Consider the following 15,220-nt stretch of genomic DNA (forward strand, 5'->3'; position numbering starts at 1 on the left):
TGCAGTTCAATTACTTAATCATTTGATGTATTCCTCAAGACACAAACATTCACAATCATAATTAAATAAAACATATTCTTTGTTAATGCAATAAAAGGTTCTTTATTTATTCAGGTACATCATTACTCTCTCTTACATTTAGTTTTACTAAATTTTCAACGTTTCAAAGTTAGAAATAAGCTTTATAACCTGCTGCATGGTCTTTTCAGGTTTTCCATCCAGATCTTCTCTTATCTCTCCTTTTGCCTATAGCACCTTTTGCAAATTTTCAATCTAGCATTTTTTTTTCTTCTTTTTTTTTTTTTCCTTTGGCCTTTACTTTTGTCTAGATCGCCTTTTGCAGGTTTTCAGCCTAACAAGCCTATCTCACACAAAGTACCATTTGAGCCTGTCTAAATTGACTGGTTCTTGAAATTCATTCCCATCCAAGTGTGATATTCTTACAGTAGGAAGATCTTTTTGACTATGTATGGACCATCTTAACTTGGGTTAAACTTTTTTCTTAAGTCAAAAGGGACGGGCCGAGCTTATTTCAAAACCATGTCTCTCTCTTTGATCTTTCTTGGCTTCACCTTCTTATTAAAGGCCCTAGCTATTTTCCTCTGATAAGCCTGCATATGATACAAGGCTCACATTCTCTTTCATCAATCAAAGCTAGTTCTTCATATTTCTTCTAGGTCCACTCGTTTTTTAGGATCTTAGCTTTTAGTATCACTCTTAAGGATCTGACCTCTTGCTTAATGGATAGCATTGCTTTAGTCCCATACACTAAAGAGAATAGGGTTGCCCCCGTGGATATCCTTGCAGTACTACAACAATTTTAAAGAATATAAGGGAGTTTTTCAGGCCAATCCTTATATGTTTTGAACATTTTTTCCTAATTAGAATCTTTCCATTCATATGGGGACCACACATTCCTGCATGTACTTCTTTCATTATTTGCTCAGTCTATTTTTCTATCACACATAAGAGTTTATAGCCCCCCAGCTAAAGTAAGTTGAGTGGCATTCTATAAATTATTGCTCTATCTCTTTTTGTTGGCTTATTGTGAGTATTCTCTCACTTCCAGAGACCTCCTTATGTCTTTATACCATTTTCCTTCTCCCTCTAGGTCCACATGTGCTATTACTAATCCTTCATAGCACGAAATTTTACTCCTCATTAGGATAACTAGCTAAGTTAACTTTTGATCACTTTTTTCCTATGGGGATACCAGTGTGGCTTGGGAATCGGCCATCTGATTCTAAGCTCAAGGTATTTGCTTCTTGGTACTTTGTTAACAAGGCTATAAATTTATCTCTTTCTTCTTGGGTTAAATCTTCAGCTAACTTAATGTCTTTAGGATTATTTGGTGTACCCAAAGTAATAGAGATTGATTTTTATGCATTAATAGAAACTGATTCTAAATGATTATGAATGTCATGCATATGCCCATTAGAAACATCAAACAAGTAAGCAGAAGGACTGGTTATGTTGTTGCCCACTAGTGATATTGTCCGCTCTGGGTCGAAGCCCTCACGGTTTTAAAACGCGTCACTAGGGGTTACGAACCACCAACTTATAAACCCAACATCTCTCCCGTGTTTTGCCGATGTGGGATTTGCCTAGGGTGTTACAATCCACCCCTCTTATGGGACTCAGCGTCCTCACTGAGGTTTGCCCCACCATCTCTCAAGGTTGCACGCGGAGCAGCTCTGATACCACAAATGTAACGGCCTGGCCCACTAGTGATATTGTCCGCTCTGGGCTGAAGCTCTTACGGTTTTAAAACGCGTCACTAGGAGTTACGAACCGCCAACTTATAAACCCAGCATCTCTCCCGTGTTTTGCCGATGTGGGATTTGCCTAGGGTGTTACATCTTCACCTTAAAATCAGCATCAAGTATATCAAAAATGGAAACATCAGTATCACTACTGTGAGCATTATAAAAGACAGACTCAAACTTAGGGGTGTAGCTTTAGGTGCTTGACTTTCATGTAGTCTTTAGATCAATGGTACTGATTTTCTGCTTTAATTCTTTCACATGTGGTAACCCCTAATCATATGTCAAGGTAATTGCCCCCTCTTTCAAGAACTTAGGAGGCTTTGGCTCTTTTTTCCTCTTCTGTGGGCTCATAGTTCAAACCATGACTCGTGATCTGCCCCTTCATCTCAAGAAAAGTCACCAGACCATCTATAATTTCTCCTAGGCCTATGCTAAGAAAAAATTCATCCCTTTCTTCATAATAGCTACTTTTAGATCCATCTAGTTTTCATAGATCCCAACAACTTGAAAATCAAACACTAGTAGAACTGAACCATCTAGTTGTATTGCAATTATCTCCCCATCAGAATCAGTTTAGACATCCAAAGGACCCTCATCATAGCTAGAATTATCACAAATGTCAACAACCATTATAGACTGAGGTTCATTGGGCTTTTGGATGGGTTGGATAGGTTCATTGGGCTTTTGGATGGGTTGGATAAAGTCAATAATTCTATTAGGGTTATTTGGGGTGATGGAGATCATGTAGAGACCTGGTGTAGGTGGAAATTTTGATTAGACATGGAGCTTTTTGGTTGATTTTCTGGGTTAATTATCCTTTTGGCATCAATTAGGTCTTAGATATCATGCTTAAGTTGAAAGCATCAGTCGGTGTCATGACTGTGGGCTTAGTAGAACCAGCAACATTGGTTGATATCATAACTAGGTGGGAGTGGATTTGGTAGTGGTCTGGATGCTAAGAGCTATAAGAGGTCTTGAGCTTTGAGAAGCTCCAAATCTTCGGATAAGGGTTGGCTGATTGGAAAAATCTCCTTGGGGTGTGAGACACAATTTGAACCTCAATAACTTTAATGCCACTTAATTGGCCTACCTCAGGGCCTCTTTCTAAAGTTGACCATAATTTTCTCTTCTAGCTCAAACATCTTGGTGTTCAATATTTCATCAGGTACAGCTATAGTTTCTTCTATCTTAAGTAGTGCAGGTGAAATCCTTACTAGTCTCTTCCCTTCCCTAACCTAAGTGACCTGATTGGAAGTCTCTTTGGTGTGTTTTGAGGCTATGTTTGCTAAAAAAAATAGGATTTAAGGGTTAACCTAAGTATGCTATGTACATGAATGCAATGCATGAATGGAACAATTTTTTTCTTTTTTTTCTTTTTTTGCCTTTACTTTTACAAAACCAAAACCGAACCATACCAATAGCACCGAAACTGAACCAAAACCAAACTGTATAAAAAGAACTGAGATCGGACCAAAGCCTGAATAAAAATTGAAAAGAATGTCTCGAGAACTGAATATTCGCCTCGTTATGCCTTCAACTCTCACATGTAGGGTAGGAAAAAAAATTCTATCCTAGGCTATAGTACACTAAATGCACCAACAGGGGGTGGTCTAGAATGACCTTTCCTTCACAAATAAATGATTTATATCCTTAAAGTTTAACCATAAGTAAGCATCTTCTTGCTTAACATGGGTTTTAAAATGGACTTGGGCCTATACAACCATTGGGTTTATGCATAGGCCTAGGTTCATCTCAACTATCACTAGAACTTATGGTTTGAATAGTAAGGTTATAAATCCAGCATAACAAAAATCTACGGGGCACCTAAGGTTGAAATCTATGGCTCATGGGCTTCATCGGGTAGGAAAAGGGTCACCCATGCGAGAGCTTATCCATTAAGCACAATGGCCGGAGCTGTGGCTCTTTTATATACTCGAAGGTACGAGCATGGGGTGCTAGCATTCACCAATTCGTCATAGCTCGAGTGAAACTATGGTCTCCTTGGCAAGTACTAGCGAGACTAAAAAGGGTAAGAGTGATCTGTGTGATAGTGTAGTGCAATGTAAAAAGTTTAACAGAAGAATAATATTAGACTAATAGAAACATGTTGGAGTAATTATCCATTTAATCCCCAATTGAGTTGCCAAACTGTAAGGGGAAGGGGCATGAGGCGAAATATCATCCATTAGAATTATATAAAATACACCAGGTAATGCCCAGAAAAGATGATAGAGTCACAATGGTCTCACTTATGTACCACCTCCTTAAACAACATTTCCTAGACATGCACTTCATATAATCCTAATAGAATCAAACCACTGGTAAGTACCGTCTTCCTATAACACTACCACTGTACTAAGGATTTATGCCACGAAGGCATAGATAGACAAGCGTCGCCATCCAGATAATAACCGGGACATATTCAGTGTTTCTTCCGAGGGTCATGAATGGCAACTTACTCCTTGCAGAGTTTCCACAACTGTCATTACCATAGCCCAATGTCTAGGTTCAGGATAGTGGGTACGTAAGGGGAAGGTGTTAGGCACCCCTTACGCCTGGTCTAACCTCGTTAATTCGAGTGTCAGTCCTCTACTAATATTTCTAAAAGTCTTGTTTATTATTCTTTTATTAAACTTTATCCTAAAAAATGCAATTCTAATCCTACACACGCAAGTAATTCACAAAAGGGTTGTTGTTTATACACAATTTTTATGCACAAATAATTCCTATCTATGGGGTTGCTAATTATTTAAATGATATTTACCAAATAACTAAAATTAATTTATTATTGAGAATTTAGTTTACAAACAAATTTAATTTCAAATAACCCTACGTTTTTATTTAACCTAATTAATTAATTTTCACTAACTTACCTAAGGATAATTGAACTAAGTTAATTATGTTTATGTGTAATTTATTCTAATATCACATAAGGTCCAAACAATCACAACCTAATAAAGATTTCTAACATACAAATTTATTTTACAATTACCAAGAATTAAATTAAATTTATTTTACATACCAATGTTTGTTTAATTTACAAATAAGATTAATTTTAATTTATAAAATATTTATTTAAATTAATTACATGCAAAAGTCAGTTAAATTAAAAACAAAGTTAATTTTAATTTACCAAATAAAAATTTTATTATTACTACAATTTCATGCTAATGGTTATTCGAGGAGTTTAGGGCTACTTACCTGTTGGTAAATGCAGTTGCCATTGGGGCAATTTACCTTTAAAAAATGGTCTTCTCTTCTAGTATGGCAATGATATCCCTGGCTTACTCCCGTTTAGCTCCACATAAGCTCACGCAAATGTCATCTTTGGTACTTACCAATTTTATTTGTAACAAAAAATAAAGAAACTAAAGAAAATAAAAAAAATAAAGAAAATAAAGAAATATTAATAACAATTTACATTGGATTCTAACTCTAGTCTCCTAAAGGGTTAAGATTCCTAATTAGTTACAACTAACTAATGGTCTAAGTCTTCTAACATGATCTAAATACTTCATAACACTTCTTGAATTAAAAGAACATAGAAAAATAGATCAAATATCAATTAAAACCCAAGAAAATACAAGAACATGCATAAATATATAATTTTCAAATTCTGGCAGATTGACGGTAGCCAGAAATCTGATTTTTTAAAAATAGTTAGACATGCTTAAAAATCATAAAAAAAATTACAAAAGACAGCTTACATACCATACAAGATCATAAAATTTATAAATCAAGCAAAACCCTAGCCGAATGGTCTACATAAATCATAAATTTTCTTAGTGATAGAATCGTACTACTTTTTTGTAAAATTCATAACTCATTAACCACAACAGATATGAATGCAAAATCAATTAGAAGAGATTCATAAGATTCTGAAATTAATTCTAGACACTAGATATACACAAAAATATTAAGAAACAAGGAAGATATGGGCTCCACAAATCGGGTATCCTGTAAATTGGATTTTACAGGAACCCTAACTTCAAACAGCCATAACTTACAAAATACAAAAGCTTTTTCAGTGATTCTTGAGCCTAAAATTAATAGAATTTCGTGAAGAATAGGAATATAATTTTTCTAAAATTTTTACAGATTTAGAAAATAATAAAAAATAATAAAAACTTGAGAGACCGAAAACTGAATATGTGCAGAGTTGTTTATCCCCTCAAATTAAACATTATTACATGATCTATATGAACATACAAGATAAATTGAAGACAAAGAACATAGAATTAAAATATTGCATGGCGTAAATCTTGAAAAAAAAAAAACTGACATTCCAGAAATCTTGTATGAAAATCTTCTTGAAGAAAAAAAAAAAAAGGGAAGAACTCAAAGAGTCTTGAATATCTCTAAATTTCCTTTAGCTCTAAAATATCTCTAAATAGCTCTGAATTTTCTCTCCCTCTTTCCCCCCACCTCCCCTTCTTTCCTTCTCTAGTGGTGTATTTATAGGGTTTTGGGAGAGAGGTGTAATGGGGTTTGGAGTCCTAGGGTCATAAGGTTTAGATAACTTAAACAACTACGATTGCAGAATTCGAATGAGACTGGGATATGGGTGAGGTGTTTCAACCAATAGGAAGACATGAAAAAATGGAAGGCACCAATAAGGAGTGAGAAAGAGGTGTGGTAAGGTTTGGAGTCCTAGTGTGATAAGGTTCAGATAACTTAAACAACTAGGATTGAGGAATTTGGGTGAGACTGGAATATGGGTGAGGTGTTCCAACCAATAGAAAGAGAGGGAAAGGGGTGACACCAATAGGGAGTGAGGAAGAGAGTAGGGTTAAGGAGGAGAGAGATATTTTGTTATTTTAATTTTCAAAAATAAATTAAATGGGTCCCATTTAAAATTTCTAACTAGGCTTTCTTAGCCCCATGGAGCCCAATTAAACTTAATTAGATCTATTTGAGAACTAACCATATTAAATTTAAACAAAATAAAATTTTATTTAAATTTAATTAAATTAATTTCCCCAAAAACTTTATTATTATTATTATTATTATTATTATTATTATTCAAGATCATGCCACGGAATTAATAATTCAGCTTCATGCCTCCAATTACATCTTACAGTCATATAATTTTTCATCATCGGATTTCCAATAGCCTCAATGCACATACTTATCACAAAATAAGAGTCTACAGATTGCTCGAATTTTTTCTGGGTTCACTTCTATCCCTTTTTTTGATACCATGTATCTTAGAAACTTGTTTGCCTTTAACCTTGAAAGTGCACTTTTCTAGATTTAACTTCATACCAACTTTGTCGATGATGTCGAAGGCTTTTAGATTATCTCTAGCATGGTCCTCCATTCTTTTCTTTTAATGATAATGTCATCAATGTAAACTTCCATTGTTTTCTCAATTAGGTCTTCGAACATCTTGTTTACCAAACGCCGATACGTAGTCACTGCACTCTTCGAACTGAATAGTATCACCTTGTAACAGTATAACCTTGAATCAATGATAAAAGCAATTTTCTCTTCATCTTCTGGATCCATCTTAATTTGGTGATATCTTGAAATAACGTCCACCAATATCAAATAACATGTACCGTGGTTGCATCTACTAGTCGTTCTATTGTGGGCAACGAATAATGATCCTTGTGACAAGCTTGGTTGAACACATATTCATCATTTGCCATTAGCTTTCTTAACTAGGCTGCCATTTGCTATCCAGGTCGGGTATTTGACCTCTTTGATCATCAATATCGCATATAGCAATTTATTAACCTCGTCGATCACCACTTTGTTGCCTATATGGAGCGATTCGCCTTTTCTTTTACTGAACTAGCTTGAGGTCAGATCTATGTTCAGGCTATGTATTATCACTGAAGGATGAACACCTTTCACCTTCTCTGGACTCCAAGCAAAAGTATTTACCCGCTTCCTCAAAACTTCAATTATCCCCTCTCTGTCTAATCCCTGAAGAGCAATTCCAAGCTTTATTTTCTTGGCTAGAAACAACTGCACCTCTTCCACTTTATTCGTTAGAGCTAAAGTGAAATATGAGACTCTGGCTTCTCCAAAAGATTAATAGGAAAAGTAGCTCTGGTGGCTACTTTTGCAGACTACTTATAACACTCCTGAGCTAACTTCTGAGGTTTTCTAAACACAGTAATGCCTCTTAGTGCAAGTAACTTCATGCAAAGATAATCCATGTTAATCAAAATTCCATTATTATTTAAAATAAGTATACCCAAGATTACATTGTAAGATAACGAAATATCAACGAACACGAACGAAATATCAACGAACACGAACTCAGCATATAGGAGAAGCTTAATTTAGTGTACTTTTAATTTTTTGTTCAAATTAATCTAGAAAGTTTAATTTAAGCTCAATTTGGACTATTTTTTTTATTTAAATAAAAAATCAGAAAGTTTAATTTCTTAATCTTTGGACTAAATTTATCAATTTTTTTATTTAAGCCAAAAAATTAAGAAAGTCAATTTGTTGATTTTTTTTTTAATTTTTCAGTTAAATTAAGTTTGAATTGAAACTTCTGAGTTAATTTAGAAAAAAAAAATTAAAAATCTACTAAATTGAATTTCTCTATTAAATACTGAAGTGAAATTGAATTTTAAGTAATATTTATATTGCGTGTTGAATTATTCATCAAATCACTGTAAGTAAAAAATTTTTAATAAAAAATTCTAATTTATCAAGTTAATTTCAAGTCAAATAATAAAAATTACTCTTCCATTCTATAAGTCATTCATATTCGTATACATGTTTTAAGTTGATTATCAATCTCTTCGAGTTATGCGATTCTACTCATATAAAAGAAAATGTCATTTAGACTTACAGATGACTTAAATTAAATTTAATTCGTATTGATTAATTTAAATTTTGTTGAAATTTTATAACAAAGAACTGGCCATACACAAATATAAACTCTAAACTGATATTATATCACATGACAATGAAGAAAGAAACAAATAATTTATAAATAAAATTTTCTAATCAGTGATTGCTAATGAAGAAAAAAATAAATAAAGATAAGAATTTGATAGCCAAAGCATAATTGAATACATTTTATACATTTTATTTTTAACAAATTAAGAAAATAAAATAATTTTATTTACAAAATAATTACATGTCAGTAAATTAATTTAAAATTTTTTAATTTTAGATTAAAATGATTTTTATAAAATTAAATTAAAATTTAATAAATTTTATAAAAAAAATTAAAATTTAATAAATTTTATAAAAATAATTATAAAATTAAGTCATCGTGGATTAATTTACCCCTATAATTTCTCTTATTAAAAAGGAGACAGTGAGGGGCTGGTTTAGATTGGCCCTTGGGCCATTGATGGGCCATCAAAAGTAGTACAGATTCACCGGCGCCCTTAAGGACGGAGATGGTCTCCCCTTCAACGAACCAGGAATCCGATTGAAATTGGTGATTCAACTTGATAGTCCAATCCAATTCAGACCACTTTAAAGAAAACAAAAATAAAAGATTTTTAATTATTGTATTGTTTAACACGGATTGAAGTGAATCAAATAAAAAAAGGCATTAAATCGAAATTAAAAATAAACCATTTCCTTGTGGTCCGGCTCAAGCCCTAGAAATCCTTGCTATCTGGACGACCCTTTTATGCCTTTAAGGGACGAAGGACTTGCAACAGAATCCAGCTAGAACGTAAACTACGCTAGATTTTCACTGCAGAGTATAATGAGACAGAAGAACAGGAAACAAAGGAGCTTAACAAACGCAATCAGCGTAAATGGATGGATCATAACAAAACAGAGTAAGAAACAGAACAACAGGAAATGAACACTCCTGAACATTATTGCTGATCACAGAGCAGGACTGGAGCAAATAGTAAAAGAAAAGAGCATAAGAAACAGATTTCATTACCATATATAGATTACAACAACACAACACAGGAAAGAGAACAATAGGAAACAAACGTTCTTCAACATTATTATTTATATTACAGAGCAAAACATGAGTAAAGAAGCAGCTTGGCTTGTTGATTTCCTAGCGCGCGGGCACACACACGTACACCTTAACCGGCCACTTGAACGACAATCATGAACTCTGTCCCACGGAATTCATGACGCTCTCTATATAAGCGGGTTTTGTCGCCAACTTTGAGATTCCAACGACGTTGCCAGCCTGTCAGTAATATCTGTTGGCTTTAGAGTTTTGACGAAAATGGTATTGTTAGCCATGAAGTGGCTTGCCGATGAGATATAGCAAAAGAACGATTAACTCAAACAGAGCCTAGGAAGAGCAAGCTCACCAGAGTGAAATGCACCATGGAATTTGTTAGGGATTGCGTGATTTTATAGATAAAGTAGGAGTATTTGCATTCGGATGTAAAGTAGGAGATTTGCATACGAATGTACCGAATAATTTCTCGGTTCCGACTTGTTTAGAAAAAACAAGCTCCGACAGTTTTCTAATGATCCAACAAAGAGTGTTGCTACTTTTTTGTCACATTCGAAAATGAATTCCAAGATCTATTGTCAACATCAAGTCATTAAAAAAAGATATATTGTTATTTTAAAACCATTAAAAGACAGGATAAAACTTTACACTATAAATTAAAAAATTATTACTTACTTCTGCAAAATTAACAACTACGAGCTCAACAGGAGTTTTTAAAATTCTTTTTTTAAAATGCATATCTTTTTCACTCCCTTTTAAGACCTAGATTCCTCACTTTTCCATTCTTTTTTAAAATTAAACAATTGATTTAATTTTAATAAACATATAACAGAACTCTTCCACTATAAGCCACAATGGTTAAGAGGGATAAATATTTCCATTCTTCTAATATATATAGTGTGCGCGCGCGTGTGCCATTAAATAATAATGATATTTTAAAGTAATTGTTGATAATAATAATTATTAATAGATAAAATATATATATATATATTTTTTTTTAAATATAAAACTTAATTAATTATTTATTTTATTAATTAAATAAAATTTTAGATATTATATTATAATTTATTATTAATTTTTTAAATTTAATTTACCTTTTTACTATAATTGTGATAATTATGAAAAGTTTAAATATTTATAAAAAATTAAAAGTTTTGAATGTAATTATAATTTTATATAAATATTTAATAATTTTAATTTAACTAATATTTTTAAAATATAAAAATATAAAATTTATATATTTAATAAATAAATTTTATTATATATTTTACATTTTAAATCGAGTCTAAAAAAATAAAAATCTCTGATACGTGTACTACGGCCATCACAGTCTCGTGCGTGATTTGGTAACCCAATTCATTGTTAGAATTTTTGTGGTGCCTTTGGAAAGGCAATTCAAATCGATCACTTGCGAAGTTTGTCAAACCGAATCGATTGAATTTGGTTTAATCGATTCAGTTTTAAAATTCAATCGGTTCGATTTGGTTCGGTTTATAATTTTAATAATTTCGATTAATCGGTTCGATTCGGTTATTTTCATAAAAAAATCAAAAAAATTGAACCGAACCCAAATTATTAATATATATAGAAAATCAAAAAAATCAAATCGAATTGAATCAAACCGAATCGAATCGAACCAAAATCAAAGAAAACCGAACCGAACCTTAAGATTTTTTAGTTTTGATTTCTAATTTTTTTTGTTTTTATGTTTTTATTATTTAGATTTAATGTTAAAAATATGAAATTTTATAAATTTCATATTTTTATCAGTTTAAAACCAAACCGAGCCGATATTTATCGGTTCGATTCGGTTCAGTTTTCTCTTATCAATCGGTTTAGTTCGGTTTTTAAAATTTTTGATTTTCAGTTTTCGGTTTTATCGGTTCGGTTCGGTTTGAAATCGAACTGACTGTTTGCACACCCCTACTACAGAAGAACAGCAAACAAAATAGCATAACCAACACAATATTGACAGCGGCAGCGAGTGAACAACACCTGAGACAGGCCATCCCCTGTGAGGAATAACGGCGCCAACGGTAGACGAAGAGGTATATGTAGGGGTGTGCAAATGGTCGGTTCGATTTCGAACCGAACCGAATCTATAAAATCAAAAATTAAAAATTAAAAATTTTAAAAATCAAATCAAATCAATTATAAGAAAAAATCGAATCGAATCAAATTGATAAATATCGATTCGGTTCGGTTTTAAACCGATCAAATCGACATTTATAAAATTTCATATTTTTAACATTAAATCTAAATAATAAAAACATAAAAACAAAAAAAATAGAAATCAAAACTAAAAAATCTTAAGGTTCGGTTTGGTTTTCTTTGATTTTAGTTCGGTTTGATTTGGTTCGATTCAATTTGATTCAATTTTCTTTGGTTTCCTATATATTAATAATTTCGGTTCGGTTCGATCTTTTTTATTTTTTTATGAAAATAATCGAACCGAACTGATTAACCGAAATTATCAAAATTATAAATCGAACTGAACCGATTGAATTTTTAAACCAAACCGATTGAACCGAATTGAATCGATTCGGTTCGATTTTTCAATTTAAACCGAAAACTGCTCTCCCCTAAGTATATGGTGGATAAAAGGAAATTTTTTGTGGTTATTTTGTTACAACAAATATCTTTTTTTATTTTAATTAGTAAAAAATGAATGAAATTAATTGAACATTTTTAAAAATTATTAATTGCAAAATATTTCTTCACATAATTGTGTGTGATCGGTCTTGATTAATTAATTTCATCCTTAATTTGAAGATCAATTCTCAAAAATAATATAATTATCTAATCATGCTTTTTTATAATATCGTTGAAAAATGTATTACGTAAAATAATAAAATAATCAGACCCGGTCTGCGGACAAACGAAATCAGTGGTTTCATCTTTTGAAATTGAAAATATGACATTAGAATAGAAGGTACTTTCCAAATTCCAACCTGATTTGAACCAATATAGCTGCTAATATTTTTATTTTTTTAAAAAAATGCAGATTTAAACTAATTAGACCATCATAATTTTGATTTACTTCAATGAAAAAAAAATTCAATTTTAATTCAAACCTGTGAAATTTTTATTTTTATTTTAAATCTAGATCAAACAGTAACAAATGCAGTTTAAGGATTAACTATTAGTATGTAATTAAATTAATTATTTAACAAGTATAATGAATAATTTACTCTACTGTATTAGTTTTATCATATAGTCTCTTCAAAGATCTAAATTCGTTTGTATTGAGTAGAGTGTTTGGATTAATTGAATTATTCTATCGAATTAAAACCTTAGGATCTACTATTAATAAATTAATTTTTTTTATATATTTCCTAGTTATTTTAGCCAAATAGATCAGTATTAATTTTATTTGTGTCAATTCACGTAATCGAGTGCTTAATCTCCCTTAAGAAAAAAGAGTGTTAAACTAATTATATTAAACACCATTAATAATAAATCAAATTTTATTTATTATCGATTTGCTTCATTGATTAACAGAATTTCTTATAAATAGATGCCACAAAAAAATGAGATTATTTTGATTTAAATTACTTCGTGCCTTTTTTTTTCATGGGTTCAATTAATCCATTCATATAATTGTATATATATACAATTATATGAATATATAGCAAAATGTTTAATTTCGTTCATATACTTATTGAAAAATTCGATTTAGTTTATTTTAATTTTTTTTAAATTAATATAAAAAGTTTAATTTAAGCAAAATTAACTAAGAATTAAAATTTATTAACTAAATTTCTTATTTTTGGCTTAAATAAAAAATTAATAAGTTTAATTTCTTGATTTTTGAGTAAAATTTCTTGATTTCTTGATTTACACCAAAAAATAAAGGAACTCAAATTCTTGATTTACATAAAAAATCAAGATACTCAGTTTCTTAATTTTTTTTTTAATTTTTTGATTAAATTGAACTTAAATTAAAATTTTTGAACTAATTTAGTCAAATAATTAAAAATTAATTAATTTAAACTTTCCCAATTGTTACAAGGATAAAATTGAGTTTGAAGCAGTTTTATATTGTGTGTTGAATTATTTATCAAGTTACTACATGTAAAAAAATTTTTAATTTATCGAATTAATTCAAATAAATTAATTTAAAGTCAAATAATTTAAGTTTCTTTTTGACATGCCAAATCATTTAAATTACTTTTCAATTTTATAAGTCATTTATACTCATGTAATTTTATATTGAATATATATTTTATGTAGATTATCAATCTCTTTTAAATCATGTCGATTCTACTCAGATAAAAAAAAATATAAATGAATTAAATTTAATTCGTATTAAATAATTTAAATTTTGTTGAAATTTTAGATCCAAGAACTGGGCATGCAAAAGCATAAACTCTAAAGTGATCTTGTACCACATAACCATTTATATGCTCTACTATCAATGTATTCCAAAGAACGTAAGAGTGGAACCATCACCTTGTACTCTAAGCTTTTCTTCTTTCAAACACAACGAAGGTCCACACCACTTTCTTGGAGAATTCCTTCTGCACTCACCAAGTTTCAGCGCCCACACACACACGCACACACACTTGCTTCGTAGTCCTATTTTTTTGCATGCATTAAGCCCATATATTTAGCTAAGCATACCATAATCAATGGCATTAATTTTCCTTAATTGCATGTCCTGAATTGAGCAAGAAAATACAGTTAAAAAAAAAATTGAACAAGAAAATCCCTTCCTTTTCTTACCTTTACGTATTGCAAAGATGACTTGATGCTAGGTTTGTTTGGGCTTGGGCTTGGGCTTCACCCATCACGAGATTTCTAGAAGTTTGGTCTATAAAATTTTCATAATCATTTTTTCTATAAAAGATATTTTTTTTATATCTATCACTATTCACTCACTAGCAGATGGAGTTCGAATCCTACTTCTCCAATCTCCCTATCCAAAAAAACAACATATACAATGTATTCTTATTATCATTGTATCAAAATTAATTATTTAACTAAAAAATAAATGCAAATTTATAAGAAATTGTGATTATTATTAAAAATTATAAATTAATGTATGAATATCTATAATAATATTTTATTTTAACTCTAAAATTTAAAACAAAAATCCATTGAGTGATTATTCAAGACACTTTATATATTAAAAAAAAAAAATAATTTTAGTACTCATACACACACATAAACCCTTTCGATCTTTTATTAATTATTAAATCTTTTACTAATTATTAAGGATGGTAATCGATAGATATTCATAAAAACACCCCACCTGAATTTAAATTTAATTAATATACTTAATACTCGAATCTATTCGAAATCTTTAAAATTTACCTTTAACTGTTCGAACATGTCCCACACCCAATTATTATTACCTAAATAATATTCAAATCAGTTTAATTTTATATATTTTAATTAATAATTTAACAAAAAAATATTTTTAATTAATAATTTATATTTTAAAATTTTAATAATTTTATAATATATTTAAACTATATTTATTTAGAAATATATAAACATTTATAAATATTATTAAAAAACATATTTTTATATTAATTAA

The sequence above is a fragment of the Hevea brasiliensis genome, chromosome 14 (genome assembly GCF_030052815.1).
Source record: "Hevea brasiliensis isolate MT/VB/25A 57/8 chromosome 14, ASM3005281v1, whole genome shotgun sequence".
NCBI classification, from domain to species: Eukaryota; Viridiplantae; Streptophyta; class Magnoliopsida; order Malpighiales; family Euphorbiaceae; genus Hevea; species Hevea brasiliensis.